At 33.7% G+C, this 16553-nt stretch overlaps 1 protein-coding gene, 1 long non-coding RNA gene and 2 pseudogenes across 3 annotated transcripts in view; 2 read left to right on the plus strand and 2 right to left on the minus strand.

Moving 5' to 3' along the window:
* The first annotated feature begins 254 nt into the window (after nt 1-254).
* On the plus strand, nt 255-1138 carry LOC108663935 (annotated as a pseudogene).
* Nucleotides 1139-2693: 1555 nt separating this feature from the next.
* On the minus strand, nt 2694-5937 carry LOC108663937. Its single transcript, XR_001930035.1, has 3 exons — nt 5896-5937; nt 5166-5245; nt 2694-2878 (listed from the first exon to the last, which is right to left on the minus strand). It is a non-coding gene; the product is annotated as an uncharacterized LOC108663937 (long non-coding RNA).
* Nucleotides 5938-8678: 2741 nt separating this feature from the next.
* LOC18595750 lies at nt 8679-12282 on the plus strand (annotated as a pseudogene).
* A 2060-nt stretch (nt 12283-14342) lies between these two features.
* LOC108663936 (translation initiation factor IF-2-like) overlaps nt 14343-16553 on the minus strand; it is a 10119-nt gene continuing 7908 nt past the window's right edge. The window contains exons 1-3 of one of the 2 annotated variants that reach the window (XR_001930034.1): nt 15407-15434; nt 14628-14701; nt 14343-14378 (exon numbers count right to left, since the gene is read on the minus strand). The gene's annotated coding sequence lies outside the window, so the exon portion shown is untranslated. Of the gene's footprint in view, nt 14379-14627; nt 14702-15406; nt 15435-16553 lie in introns of those variants that run through there. The other variant, XR_001930031.1, reaches the window with a different exon arrangement.

The raw sequence follows: 16553 nt of genomic DNA on the forward strand, positions 1-16553 counted from the left end.
TAGGGATTTATATGTTTTGATCTCTGTTTCAGCTCTCATTTTCTTTCTTGCCACTTTGGGGTTTTGTTTAAGGCTTCTTTCTTGTTTGATACTGAGTTACTCTGATATGTTCCAAACAGAGTTTATATCGCACGCCAATTGCCTTTTCATTTCTGCGGTGAACAGCCCTTGTTTCTTTTTTATGACCCCTGGCTTTTGATCTCTGCACCTACTTTATTCACTACTCGAGAGTACATATCATCGTCATTTGTTCAATGGAGAAAAATTCACTAGGTCCCGAATTTCGGTTTCATCCTACTGACGTTGAGCTTTTTTAATACTATCTGAGGAGGAAGGTTTTGGGGAAGAAGTTTTCTTTTGAAGCTATTGCCGAAGTTGACATATATAAGTATGCTCCTTGGGATCTGCCAGGCAAGTCTCTTCTAAGGATTGAGGATCTCAAGTGGTACTTTTTCTGTCTAATGGAGAAGAAATGTCGAAAAGGGAGTAAGTTCAATCGTGCTACTTCCTATGGGTATTGGAAAACCACTGGGAAAGACAGACCTGTTCGTTACTAATGACAAAGTTGTGGGGAGTATTAAAACTTTGGTCTTCCACAGAGGGAAAGCCACACGAGGAGCGAACAGATTGGGTTCTGCACAAATACAGACTGGAAGATGAACATCTACATGACAAGGGAGTTGTACAGGATGCTTACGTTCTTTGTGTTATCTTCCGCAAGGATGGTCCAGGCCATAGAAACGGTGCCCAATACGGAGCACCATTTAGAGAGGACTGGACTGATGAAGAGGAAGTTATTAAAGAGGTCTCTAATTCTGCAGACTTGCCTACACCAACCTTCACTGGTGCTGCTAACCCCTATTTTCCTCAGAGCCAATGCCTTGGATCATCAGCTGAATCAAGTCATTTTGCAGCTTTTACTTCAGTAGTTCTTAATGCAAACAAATCTCTCACACCCATGGAGGCTTCTCAAGTTTTAGTTGATGATAGTATTTCAGCAATGCTGTCTTCTGGCCAAAGTGAAGATTATACTCTAGTGGCTATTGCCAATTATGATCTTGAGTTCTTGAAGTCTCCTAACATTGTTGTTGATGATGATACATTTAGGGAAGATGATGCATTTTTGATTGATATGTAAAGCGCACAGCAGCTGTCTTATAATTCTTTCTAATAAAAACTTTAGCATTCAATAAATATACGGAGAAGATGTTGTAATGTTGTTTGTTTTAGTAAGAAAAAGGTAGAGGTTGTTACTTATTTTAGCTGATGAGATTTCTGTGTTGACTATATGTATTCTGTGTCTGAGTTTGTTTCTATTCTTCAGTTAGCCATTCAGCATGTTTATTCTTACCCTCTGTGGCAAGCTAATTGTCTTGATTGATACATGGGAAATTATCAATGCCACCATCCACTGCAACTACCACAAACTCATTGACTAACAGTGAACCGCTAACAAACAAAATATCCACAAATTTGACAATTCTGACTGAAATATCACAATTAATTAACAGAGTTGAAAAAGAAAATGATGATGCCGTTGAAATTTGAGGATGTGGTGAGATGGGTTTGGGTTTTCAACACTTGAGAAGGAGAGAGCGAGAAAGAGAGAGAGAAATCTGAGATGGTGTTTGGGCTTGTTAAGTTTGAGTAGGACAAACTAGAAAAAGAGAAGAGAAAGAGAGTGAAGAACATGGAAAATGATTGGGTTCAAGAGAATGACAACGTACATACTTACAAGGCCAGTCTAGAGGCCAAAGATTATATTTGATACTTTACCAATGATTTAAAGCATAACAATCAAATTGCTCTTAATTATTGGTTCAATTATAAATTGTTTTCATAAAAGATTATAAATTATTACAAATCATTGAAAATTTGAAACTCATATTAAAAGAAAAATATAATATGCTAAATCCCCTTCCTAAAACATAAAACCATCTAAGTAAACGTGAGTTTAAAAATTTTTTATCAAGATTAAAGAAACCAAATTTAGTTTGATTATTTCATATACTAATTATCTGCACAATATCAATGTTATACATTATAAATTATTATTTATATATAATTTTTATTATTAAAAAAATTAAAATTTTACATAAACAAATATGATATTACGTGTAAATAATTCATGTGCAACACATAAAGTAAATCTTTTTAAAAATTGAAAACTTATTCCAAAGAGATTACTTTAAACTAAGGCATTTAATAACTTTTAGAATGAAAACAGAACTTTTATGAATTTGTTAAAATTTCGGTTCTAGGCCTTATAAGTTCATTATATTGTTCAATTTGATATGAATTTGTTCAACTAAAATATGGAATAATGATGATTATTAGATTCTATTTCCATAAATTCTGAAAAAATAGCAAGTTACCATTAAAGGAAAAAGAAAAGGGTAAAATCCCTATTTTTTCTCTTTTTGAAGGGAGAAAAAAAGATAACAAAAATAGCCTTGGAGTGTCATTTTTCATGAGTCTCCAAATGATCATTTCATGCTCAAAGTCTCAAAACGCTCCTTCTTGCAAGGGTTAGGTTTTGGTGTAGTTTTAGGCTTTTAAATTCTTTTGGTGGTTCAGAACTCAAATATCAAAGTCATGGGCTGATTTTGGAGGGTTTTTGTTTGTTGTCTTCCATTTGGGATTTTAATAGCTTTTACTACTCAAACAAAAGTTGTACAAATAGGACATTGAAACAGAGTTGGTTTCATGTTATCAAATTACAACATGAACATTTCCAGAGATGCCAACAAACCCATGCTTCAGTGGCAACCTCAACATCCAATTCAGGGTAAGTAACTCGAAACCTCCTCTCTTATTGAATACCCTTCATTCAAGAAACGTAGAATTTGTGAAAATTTTGTCCCCAATCCAAATATTCCTATAGAAATGAAAGAAGTAGCGAACGGGAAAGATATCAATAGTTTGATTTGAGAAGGACACACAGGTGAGGTAAAGAGTCCTTTAAGACACATAATGCTTCATAAAATGACAATCAATCTCAATATGCTTGGTGAGATCATGAAATACATCATTGTGAGGAATTGGATAGCGACACAATTATCATTGTGAACAATAGTGGCAAAAGTTTGAATGATGCTCCAATAAATGATGAAGCCAAAGTAACTTTAAAGTAGCATTTACAAAAGCACAATATTCAAACTCAGTGCTTGTACCCTCTGTGGAGTCCTTTTTTTGTGTGACTCTGCTCAATCAATAAATTGTTATTAAAAAAAACAAAAAGATTATAAAAGAAATATTTATTATTTTTTAAAAAAAATTAACTGAAAATTTAACATCTTTACCCCTATGAGAATATTAACAAAATACAAGGTTTTATATGAAAAAAAAAAACCTTAAGATGCTTACTCTTATTATTGTTATTATTATTTTTTGAAAGGTAGTGAAAATATATTACCATTAATGCTTTGTATAATTAATGGGTGGCCAAGAAAGCCTTCCCCTTGTCGATCCAAAATAACTACAGCTACACAAAAAACCTAAAAGGAGGTTTACTTGCCTTTATCAGAGTACACCGTACAAAAAAACAAAATCCCACCAAAAATGAATATAACTGCAACTACCCAAAAAACCTGTAGAGGAAAAAGGAAGCTTACTCTTATTATTATTATCATTATTCCAATTTCATTTTCTTATTCTTTTTCTCTCTTTTCAATTATTGTTTCAATAAATATTGTCACGACTCGAAACTTCTCATCGGGCCTGTGACAACCGTCGCGAAGCCTCGACAGACATTTTTCACCCCGAATGCTGATCGAAACCTCGCAAGACTCTCATATCAACTTTCGCACTTTCTCGGTGAGCAATAGTTATCAAATATCATAATTCAAAGGATTACGAGTCATTTCCAAATCAGAACATAACATATTGTTTTCTGGCTCATAGGGGCATTTTCGTCATTTTTCGTCAAAAATCTCAAAACTTGCTAAAAATGTAGTAGGTAAGCAGAAAATATATATTTACTGATTTAAAAACAAATTAAGAATCTAAAACGTTCATTTGAAGTGAAAATTTGACTATTTGAATATAATAAAAATATTCAATAAAATAAACTATTTTTTTGTAAAATAGTTTTTATAAAGCTATCGGTAAATAATTCTTATAACGTAAAAGTTAATTATATTCATATATACTATAAAGCAAATAACCAAAGCATAAATTACTTTTACAGCGACACATGGGTCCACATCTAACCAAAATGCATCGGAAGCTGAAAACCTACAGCTTTTGCCAATTCAAGTCCAAATGAAGGTCCTTGTCAAAGTCAGCTAACTATGGAATTTCCCGAGCCTAAAATGTGAGGAAATGAGGGTGATGAGATTATAAAATCCCAGTGAGTAAACAGATACCATCTAAACTATCTAAAGGCAAGTAAATTGAGACAATTAAAATATTCCATCTAAATATATATTTCATAACATAAATATTCATTTCATTTAAATAATCAATATGGCTTATGAGTATCTTAAAACTTGGCTCATGCCAAAAATTATTCTCATACTTAGTTATCAGGGATACCTTGGCCGAGGGCTATCCCAAACCAAGTCCGCCAAGGCTATTAAAAAGTTATGTACGAATAAATCATGTTTTTATTTTGTAAACATAGCCGTTCTATGGAATTGGCTGAGTTCCCCCTCACGTGGTGGTTTGGCGTGAAGTGAACTCTAAAAGTGTTAGCCTCAAGAGTTATCCACCCGCGCCTCTCATACTGAAGTAAGATACAACGGGGTTTATCGTGCCCCTCTAATAGGCTGGTCAACGAAAACCCGCCCACTGTAGTAAGTTAATAATTATCCCACCAATCAATAAAATTCAATAACATGATATGACAATTATTGTAATTCACAGCCTTTCAAGGCTAAATACACATTTCATATATTTCAACACAAATACCAATTCAGCCATTCATGCAAATATTGTCATAAGCCATTCGATTCAAATCATAAATTTACAACACCTCAAGTGGTCTCCAGTTACTCTATTTTCAAAGTCATCATTCAATTTCAAGACAATTTATAAAATCATTTTATTTAAACACGTTTTGTTTGTAAAACAAAATGATTTACCATTTAAACTCATTTTCCATAAAATCCACAAAATCTGATAAAACTATTTTAAATAATTAAGATGATAGTAAGGTTACTCACAGTACTAAGAGTCGATGTACTCCTAATCTCAGTCTTCAAACACAATCTCTGTACTTTTACCAATGTAATTTGCTCATCACCTACCCACAATGTACAATATATAATTCACCACATTAATGCTTGACCATTATAAAATCAATTCAGGCTCAGTGTATATGCGTGATATGATATGCAACTTATTCGACTACCGCTTAAATGCGGTGTTGACCTAATTCGGCCTATTACCCGATTAAATGACAATTGTGTCCGATTTGGCTCCAAATTGCTTCATTTCATTTCTAATATTTCAATTCACTAAATACAATTCCAATAATCTAAAATTCAACCTAACAACCCTCACAATTCTTCTTGAAAATTTCGGCCATTGTGGTGCACTATTACTAAAAATTTTCTCATTCCATTTTCTCACCATAAATCATCATTTCATCAATTTTTTCAACCAATTCACTTGATCACAAAATCAATTCATTACTTCTACACTTCACATAGGGTTCGCCCATTGAAGGTTCATGGGGAAAATGGATTCTTTTCTTGTTGTTTTGTTTCTAAACATGCTTAACCAACTCTAAACACCAACATAACTCAAAATCAAACAATTCCAACATCATTTCTCTCACCAAACCCATTCAGCCAGCCATGATTTCCCCATGAAAACATACAATCCAACCATGGAAATTAAGGAGAAATGCATGGGTAAGGTAAATCACTAGCAAAATCAAAGAAATTTTACCTTTGCTTGATCAAATCCTTGAATTCCAACACTTTCTCTTTGATTTTCCCCACCTAGGGTTTGTTCTTCCTTGGTTTCTCTTCTCTTCTGGTTTGGCCGACCACTATGGGGGAAATGGGTTGATTTTTATGCCTTTTTATAAAAAAACAATAAAATAATAAAAGCATGACATATGGCATTTCCTTATTGGTTCAAATTTTAAATATTTGACTTTTAATTCTTTAATTCTCCACCACACATTTCTCATGTTTATCCATTTCCATGATGAATAAAATCTCTTGGTCTTGACAAGTGTCGGGGGTGAAAATTTACCGATTTACCCCCGAGGCGGTAAAATTATTGTTTTTGCCCCTATACTCCAAAAACACCGAGAATTAAAATTTTTTTCACTGCTAAACCTCATATTATACTTCATATGATCAATCTTAGTCAAAAATTTTATCAAATACCCAAATTAAATTTTTAGGTGGTAAAATGACCATTTTGCCCTTAATCGGTCAATTTTCCCAATTGACTCCAAATCGGCCCTCGAACTCCGAATCACCAATTTAGGTCATCCCTGGATTGTGAAATTCCCAATTTCACCTTAAAATCCCTATTTTAATTAGTTCGAGATATAAATCGACTTACTTGTATTTCTAAGCACAATACGACTTTTAAATATTCTTCCGGGGCTGTTCAAATATACAATCACTCTATCAGTCTCATGTGTAACATAGTAAATAATTTAAGGCTGGGCTTGACAAATATAATATTAGTTGATTAAAATATATAAATTGGATTTTTAAAAAAATTAAGTTTATTTCTATTAATTATTTTTAAAAAATATGTAATAATTTCTAAACGTTATTGATAGTCGTTGAACATCTCTAATTGTTTAAAAAATCCAGGTTAATAAATGCATTAATGAAGATTGATTACTATAATAAATCAAGTAGGACTTAACAATAAAAATTCAATGGGTAATAACAAGTTACTATATGTTGTTTTTATGCATTGAATTTTTCATATTAAATAGCCTTATTCTCGAACATTCAAATAATCTCATTTTAGAACATTCAGTGCAACTGTGACGAGGAAAGGATGAGCAAAAGGCTCCTAATAGAAATGTTAAATGCTTGTAATAGCGGGGGCATAATGACAAATTCTACGTATATGAGTATTGAAGCGGTGCCGCTTTAAACAAGAGTTAAAAATGTTTACTCTTGTAAATATTTATGAAACTAGGATTAACACAAGGTCATATAAGTGCTAAAGCAGTTGGCAAAATCTTAAAGCCATTAAATAATACTATGTATGTGATATTTTTGGTTATGAGATAAGGAGTTGTGGTTCAATCTCTATAATATCAATAACTTTGTCTTAATTTTAAAATTTTTACCCTAGTAGAAAGTTCAAATCTTCAAAATAGTTTCTATTATGCATAGTATAATTAAATATTACAAATTAGTGAGGGATTGTTGGATATATAGTTTGTAATATTTGAGAGTTTTATTAAAAGATAATTATTCAAGATGTAACTGTTCAAATTAAAACATAACTCTTTGAATAAATAGAAGTATTTTCAATAAACACAACTATTGAAACACAACAGTTACATATTTTGAAACACAACAGACACAACTTTGTAGTATTTATAAAAGAATGTACTTCCTAGACTTCAACCTTCAAAAGTAGTATACAAAAAGTTTGTTGTATCTTGAAGAGTTTTTGTTTGCAAATCTCCAAAGTAGACAACAACCTTTTTAAAGACAGTGTGTTATAGCACACCTCAAGCCTTTCTCCTCTTTTTTTATACTATTTTTTTTAACGACAAGATGAGTCTTGAATGATTTAAAGAGAGCATAGGAGTGAGATGAAGAATTTCTTGAATTGCATGATAAGACACCAAATAACAATTAATCTTAATATGTTTGTCGCGTCTATAAAACACATAATTTTAAATAATTTAGATAATATTATGATTATCACATTGATAGAAAGTCGAAAAATATTGGACAATGTCAATATCCTAAAAACTTATTAGTATTAATAAAATCGAAAAGAAAACTAAAAACTTAAAATTACAAAAAAAATGGACGCGTCTTTTGGTTGAGTTGGGACGCGTGGATGGAGAAATAGAAGCAAAATTAAATGGGAAATGAAAAAGATAGTTAAAAAGAAATGAAATGATTGTTGTCAGCAAATACTTCCAAGTCATGAACTTGGAAAATGTCATTTCGAGCCTTTGAGCACTTCTGTGAAGCTTCCGACAAAATTCTTTGCGAGCGCCTATCATAAAAGGGTTCCAAGTTAAAAAAAGTCCAATTGCATCTAACCCTTCCACGTCAGAGGCGGGGCCTACGCAATTGTGCATTCTACAGCCCTGATCCAACCGTCAAAACCATCCACATTCTCCTTTCATGACTGGTTTGAAGCTTCCGGGCGAATTCAGTGCTAGTGCCTATCATTGCTAGATTATATAAAAATAAAAATATTATTTATTAACACAATAAATAATATAATAAACAAAGAAAACGGTAAGAGGAAATTTAAATAAAAATCCAAAACTTGCAACTATAACAATTGAAAACTTTGGGCTGTTGCAATCGGAACCTTGAGTTACAGGGGAATCAAGAATCAATTAGTAAGGTGAAGAAAAAAAACGTTATAAATTTATTTAATATTTTAAATTCATTGTTCTCAACAATAAAAATAATAAAATATTTTAAATTTTAAATTCATTGATAAATGAGTATTTACCCACGTCAAAGAAAAAGCAAAGTCCTCTCCCTTGGCGACGACCCCATGCTGTTCTTGATCTATCTATGCTGTTCTTTACTCTTGTTGTCGAGTAAGAATAAAACGGCTGCTTCTCATATTGTTCTTTCTCCCTCTCTTTAAACACTCAGTCTTCTTCTCTACCGGTGACTACATTTGTTCTTGTTTTTCCACTATGGGTAACATATTCTCAATTCAATTGTCCTGTGATAACATATTTTCCCGCTGCTGGACAAGCTATCTACACTTGCAAGCTTGAAGAAAACCTTGCTGACTTGAACACAGCACTGGACGAATTAAAGGAGCGAAGGAATGATGTGATGAGAAAGGTCAACATCGCTGAACAAGGAAATATGAAACAGCTGGACCAAGTTCAAGGATGGCTTTCAAGAACAGAGGCTATGATAAATGATGTTGATCAAGTGATCACCGATGGTCCTCAAGAAATCAAGAAATTATGTATGGGAGGCTGTTTTTCCAAGAATTACATGTCCAGCCTAAGGTTTAGCAAAACTGTATCCAAAAAACTCCGTGATGTTAAAGATCTAAACTTGAAAGGAGCTTTTGAAGAGGTAGCTACGACGGTACCAGCAGCTTTAGTGGTTGAAAGACCGAGTGACTCTGCCATAGGCTTGGAATCAATGTTAAATACGGTGTGGAGTAGCTTTGAAGAAAAACATGTGGGAATTATTGGCATATATGGCCTAGGGGGCGTTGGCAAGACTAGGCTCTTGACTGAAATCAACAACAGGATTGGCCTTTCGTCTGGTGGATTTGAAGTGGTTATTTGGGTGGTGGTGTCTAAAGGATTTAATGTTGAAAAGGTCCAAGATGACATTGCAAAAAGGATAGGTCTTTCTGGTGGAACGTGGAATGATAAAACTCCTGAAGAGAAAGCAACAGAGATCTTCGGGGTTTTGACAAAAAAGAAATTTCTATTGCTGTTAGATGATATATGGGAGCGAGTGGATCTATCTAAGGTAGGGATACCTTCCCCGACTCAAGAAAATGGTTCCAAACTAATTTTTACAACTCGTTCTATCGAGGTGTGTGGCCAAATGAGAGCTGATAAAAAGATTGAAGTGACATGTTTGCCAGAAGAAAAGGCTTGGCAATTGTTTGAAGAACATGTTGGTAAAGATCTCTTCGATAGTCATCCAAATATTCGTGATTTAGCTCAAGAAGTGGCCAAAGAATGTGGAGGACTACCTCTTGCGCTCATCACAATTGGTCGTTCCATGGCTTGCAAGACTACATCTGAAGAATGGAAATATGCAATCGATGTCTTGAGGAGATCATCAGCTCCTTCGATTTCCCCAGACATGGGTAAAGAGGTATATCCACTTCTAAAATTTAGTTATGATAGTTTGCCAAATGATATGGTTCGATCCTGCCTTTTATATTGTAGTTTGTTCTCAGAAGATTTTAGGATTGAAAAAGAAAGGCTTATAGATTGCTGGATAGGAGAAGGATTTTTGGATGAACATGACAACATTAGTCAAGCTCGAAATCAAGGCCACCATATCATTGGTTCTCTCATTCATGCATGTTTGTTGGAAGAAGCAAGTGATTGGTCTGTTAAAATGCATGATGTGATTCGTGACATGTGTTTGTGGATAGCATGTACATGTGAAGCAGAGAAGTGGAAGTTTTTTGTGCAAGCAGGTTATCAATTGACTAAAGTGCCAAATGTTGGAAAATGGAGAGGAATTAAAAGAATGTCACTGATGGACAACAAGATTGAAAATCTAAGGGAAGCACCTAACTGTCCTGATCTCCAAACTTTGTTTCTAAGTCGTAATAAACCTTTAGAGGTGATCAACAATGACTTCTTCCAATTTATGTGTGTCCTTAAAGTTTTGGACTTGTCATATAATCAAGGTATTACAGAATTTCCAATGGGAATTTCAAAATTGGTATCTCTAGAATATCTCGACCTATCAGGGACAACAATAAGAGAGCTACCAACTGAATTGAGAGCTTTAAAAAAACTGAAATGTTTGGGATTGCAGCACATAGACAACCGCATCAAAATCCCCAGAGGGGTTGATGCCTGGTTTCTCAAAGCTGGAAATATTGAGAATGTTTGGTTCTTATCCTTTCGATGAGGCAATGGAAGATGATAATGAATGCTTGGCAGAGGAATTGCAGTGCTTAAACCACTTGAATGTGTTGACCTTGTCCGTAACAAGTGTTTTTGCTCTTGATAGATTTTTGAGTGCTGAAAGGTTACATAACTTCATTGAAACGATTGGCCTTCAATATTTCAAGGACTCAAAGCAATTGAACATTTTATCTTTAGCGAATTTCAAGAGTTTAAATACTCTTCTCCTCGAGGAATGTGAAAGTTTGGAAGAAGTGAAGACAGTGTGGGAAGGCGAAGGCAGAATAATAAAAGCAGCTATCGAAATTCAGACCTCTATGATTGCAAGTGTACCATGCTTTCAAAGCCTTCTCCATGTTCGCATAGATAAAAGTTCAAAGTTGAGAGACATAACATGGTTGATTTTGGCTCCAAATCTGAAGTATTTATTTGTGAGAGATTGCGATGAAATGGAAGAAATAATTAATGAGATAAAATTGCGTCAGGTGGCAGATCTCGTAAAAACTTTAAGCCCATTTTCAATAATCAAATATCTTTATTTACTTCGTCTACCAGAATTGAAGAGCATTTACTTGGATGCACTGCCCTTCTCGTGTATGGAGTTAATTGTTGTTAGAGATTGCCCAAAGCTGAGGAGACTTCCACTCAACTCCAACAGTGCAAAAGCAAAAAAAATCAGCATTTACGGTGAAGAAAAGTGGTGGAAAGAGCTGCAATGGGAGGATGAATCTACTCAAAATGCTTTTCTTCCCAGTTTCATTCCATGGTGAAATTGAAAAGTAATGAAATGTGGTGAATCTTTGTCTTTTGGTAAGTAATTGGAGCTCTGATGGTTTCTTGTGTAGTGTGATTGGTTGCTGCTTTTTCAATGTTGACTAACTGTTTGTTATATTGTCTATTTAGAAGTTCAAACCAAATTTCTGATTTTGTTTTATTTTTCCTATGTTTATCGAACATGCCTTACCAATTTTATCTGAGTAAACCTTGTCATAGTCAATGTGATAATGTTTCCAAAAAAAAGTCTATGTTTTTCTGCACTTATTCTTGACTTTTGACTGAACCATTTTTAAATTTTATTATAAAAGTAGTGATACAAATTGTTTTCATTGGGAATACTCTGTGGAACTGTTTTGGGGAATGTTATTGTCCAATGCTCCATTGTCTCTGTGGAAATTTGGTTATCATGACTCAATTTATCATGAAGCTTAATTGGTCAAATGCTTGCAGAGAGAGTTTTTTTTTATAAGATCTGATTTTATTATCGAAAAATATTGTAGATGTGAACCAAGACAATTGTTAGTGTTGCTGTTCTCAATCAAGCTTGTTCTGGCTACTTTCAAGCTCGGTCGTGTGCACCATCGAAAAATATTGGAATTTGTTGTTCCTTACTTGGATTGCTCGTAACAGTGTTGCTTTTCTGCACTTTAGCCCTTGGGATGGTTTGTTTGTAAAACAGCTGATTGATTCTCGTTGTCATACTTCACATTTTCTTTATAAGGAGAACTCTGTTTGTCTTTGTTGCATCATTCTCCTTTTCCTTCTTTTTGGTCAACATTTTGATCAACTTAGAAAATTTCAATTTGAAATTAAGCAAATCCGATAGTTTACAGTGAGCATTAATCCCAGAAATTAAGCAAGAATTATAAATATTGAAGATCTCAATGACAATTGATAGAACAAGTTACAGAGGTTAAAAACAGAGACCTTGGAACGTTATGCAATATGATTTATAATTAAATAGGATGAGCTCATATCATGCCAAACATATATTCTAAACAAGCTGAGAGGTAACCTAGAAGCTGTGAAAGATAATATGAGCTATATAAGAAGAAATTATATAATTATCTTAAATATATAGTTTTTAAATAATTTTGATTATATAAGAAGAAATTATTAATCTTATATCATTTTTAACTATTTATATTTTACACATTATAGTTTTATATTTAGTTTCATATTTATATTATCAATCTTTTGATTGTTGATTGAATTTAACATATTAGTTTTTTAAAATTTTTAACCGTTATTCTTCTGTGTTTGGTGCCTCGACAAAAATTGGCTAGCTTCACCCCTGTCTATATAAGATCGACATGTTACATGCCAATGGAAGTTAAATAAAATAAGTGATAAACACACATTTTAATTTAAGAAATTAATTAATAAAAATATTTAAGTCAATTACTTTGAATATTCTTAAAGTAGATAGTATTCTATAGTGAAGATTAAGCATAACTAAGGATGAGGGCTTCCAGATCAAAGAGAAATTACTCTGTTTTCATGAGATTTATGTCACAGCCCAAATTCTGAGCTATGATTGGCACATGGGCCCAATGGGCATAGCCCACTAAGCCCAAGCAAGCCTATTTATGCAATCTCGATCATTAATCCCAGCTATCATTTCTAAAACCACATATTGTAATTATCAACTAAAAATAATTCAGTAACATTTTATAATGACCCAATACCCACCATTTTATTATGTCAAAATAATGTCACCCGTTTGCCAACTCATAGTGGCATTAGTAATCAAATATACATATTTGACTTATAACATGGATCCTAGCAGATTACATTACATATACGTGTTCACAGGTAACAGACTCTTGACCGTCAGCGGAGTTACCGTGGGTGAAGGTACAGCTATTGAGATGCCATAGTACCTACCAAAAGGACGAGCATACATGGACACTCAATATAGGTCCCAACTGCCTTTGAATTTGAAAACATGAAGTTTAAAAATGTGAGTATAAAACTCAGTGAGTTAACATAAGAAGGGAACAAGCAATCGATAAAAAGAACTTGGAAAAACCATGATGCACTTGTTTCAAAAACAATGCAATTGATTTAATTTCTTGCTAAAAACCCCTCATTTCAAACTTTGATTAATAACCTCATAGTGTTGCAAAAACCCATGATCAATCCATGAAGTTAAATGGGTGAAAAATATGTCAAAATCAAGCAAGGTAGCAAGCATGACAGCAAGTTTCTCGCTACAACGGGAAAAATTCTTGGTTTGCATATATTTCGGTTTTTCAAGCATATCTCCCACTACAGAAGTCCAATTGACCTGATTTTTGGACCATTAGAAAGCTAATAGGAAGGGATACAACTTTGGTGTTTATCACTTTTCCCAGTTCTAAACGAAATGTGGTCAAAATCTTCAACAAATTGAAAATACTGCACCAGAATTTTGGGACCACCCGAGAGTTTCTCACTGCAACGAGAATTCATTTTCGCTGCAGCGAAATTTCTTCGCTGCAGCGAAATTTCCTCGCTGCAGCGAGAAACAGTGCTGGTTTATGCCACCACCACTTAAGAGTTTATGACAATTAAGGGGTTTTCACATGCCACTAAATCCATCCTTATCATATTGCACATCAAAGTGAACACATTGACAATAATCAAGTTATCAACATTCAAAACAATCACATATTATAATCATAAACTTACTATCACATATACCTATATAAACATATATCAACAAGTATACCACCCCACTTCATTCATCATCATGTGCACTCCGTACTCGCACATTTCAACATCATTAGCTCATGTGCACTTCCTACTCGCACATAGTCGGGTCATCATCGGTTCATGTGCACTCCTTACTCACACATAGCTGGGTCATCATCATCACATAATTATTATTTATCAAGGCATAACATATACTTATATATATATTAACAAAAATGGAGGAGCACATGGATTCATCTTTTTTTTTTCACATTTCACCACATCAAAATAATTTATTAAGGGCTTGTTCCCAAGGCACCCGATTTTTTAAAGAAAAGTTGGATAAAATCATTCAAATGTTTTGTGCAAATACATTCACATTCCCAAAACAATTTTGAAATGCAAGTTCACTCACCGGTATTTGTTAAATCTTCAATAGACCTTAACTTCAATTATTACTTCAACAGACATGTGAGGCCTTGTTGGAACCTATTACACCCAATAGCACCTTAATCAACCCAAATTGGCAATAATACACTCTCAAAAGTTATTTCCTAATTCAAGTTCAGCTAGTGATTCCTAACTAGCTCCCAAGTACCATTAAGTGGCTATTTGTTTACTTTACTCTAGTCACTCTAAAAATGGTTAATTGTCACGACCCGAAACTTCCATCGAGCTCGTGACAACCGTCGCGATGTCTCGATAGACATTCATTACTCGGAATGCCAATCGAAACCTCGCAAGGCTTAACATCAGTTTTCTCGCTTTCCCTGTGAGTATTAGTTACTAAAATCATGTTTTAAAGTGATATGAACCAATTTCAATTCAAAAACAATCAAAAAGAAATTTCAACTACATAGGGGAATTTTAGTCATTTTTCTCAAAATTTTCGAAACCAGCTAAAATGTAGTATATGAGAGAAATTTACACATTTCATAACCGAAAATAAGTTTAGATATCTAAAACATTCATTTAAAGTGAAATTATAGCTAATGAAATAAAATAAAAGTAATGAATAAAATATTCCAATTTTTCATAAAACAATTTTTATAGAACACTACGTAAATAATTTTTACAGCGTAAAAGCAAAATAAATTCCTACATACAGTGGCACACGCAGCCAGGTATTCAAAACATTTAACAATGACATGTGGGCCCTTTAATGACTAAAAGTAATGAAGGCTGTGAACCTACAGTTTTTGAGGATGCAAGTCCAACTGTAGTCCTCAACGAAATGAACTATCTACCGACTATCCTAAGCTTGAAATGGGTGAAAAGGAGGGCGGTGAGATTATATAATCCCAGTGAGTAAACAAATATCATCTAAAATATCTAAAGCTGAGTAAATGGAGACAGATAAAATAGATTAGCATAAAAATGATTCACAGCATTTCGAACTCATTTTAATAAGATAAAATAGATTCATTTCACCCAAATAAACAACAAGGCTTATGATTTCCTGAAAAGCTTGGCTCATGCTAAAATCATTCTCATACTCAGTTGTCAGGGATACCTTGGCCTGGGACTATCCCAACCTAGTCCGCCAAGGCTGTTAAAAAGTCATGTACATATAAATCAGGTTTTTATTTTGAAAACATAGCCGTTCCTTGGTGTTGGCTGAGTTCAACCTCACGTGGTGGTTCAGCGTAAAGTGAACTTTAAAGTTTTACCTCAGGAGTTACCCTACGCCTCTTCAACCGAGGTAAGAATATACCCGAATTTCGTGCCCCTCAAAAATACTGATCCACAAAACCCGCCACTGTAGTGACCAATCTATAACCCACCAATTCAATAAAAATTCAACAGCATGACATGACAATTTTATCATTATCTAGCCTATCGAGGCAAACAACAGTTTATACATTTTCAACACAAATACCCATCCAGCCATTCATGCCTACATTATGATAAGCCATTCAATTCAAAACATAATTTACAATACAACAAGTAGTCTCCAATTACTCCATTTTCAAGTCACCATTAAATTTCAAAACAATTTATAAAATCATTTCATTTAAACACATTTTCCATAAAATTACAAAATCGGATAAAAACATACTTTAGATAATTAAGACGATAATAAGGTTACTCACTGTAATGGAAATCGAATTCGGGATACTCTGATTCTGGATCCTCGGATTCTACCTCTTTACTCTTGCCAGAATGCTCACCACCTAGACATAATGCACAATAAGCAATTTGCTACATTTGTGCTAAACCGTTGTAAAACCAATTCAGGCTCTATACTAATGCATGAAATGGGATGTGAAATACTCGGGTAACTATCTAAATACGGTGTTCAATATAGATTCAATTATGTACCTAAATAAAATGGTATTGG

The sequence above is a fragment of the Theobroma cacao genome, unplaced genomic scaffold, assembly GCF_000208745.1.
Source record: "Theobroma cacao cultivar B97-61/B2 unplaced genomic scaffold, Criollo_cocoa_genome_V2, whole genome shotgun sequence".
In the NCBI taxonomy this organism is placed as follows: domain Eukaryota; kingdom Viridiplantae; phylum Streptophyta; class Magnoliopsida; order Malvales; family Malvaceae; genus Theobroma; species Theobroma cacao.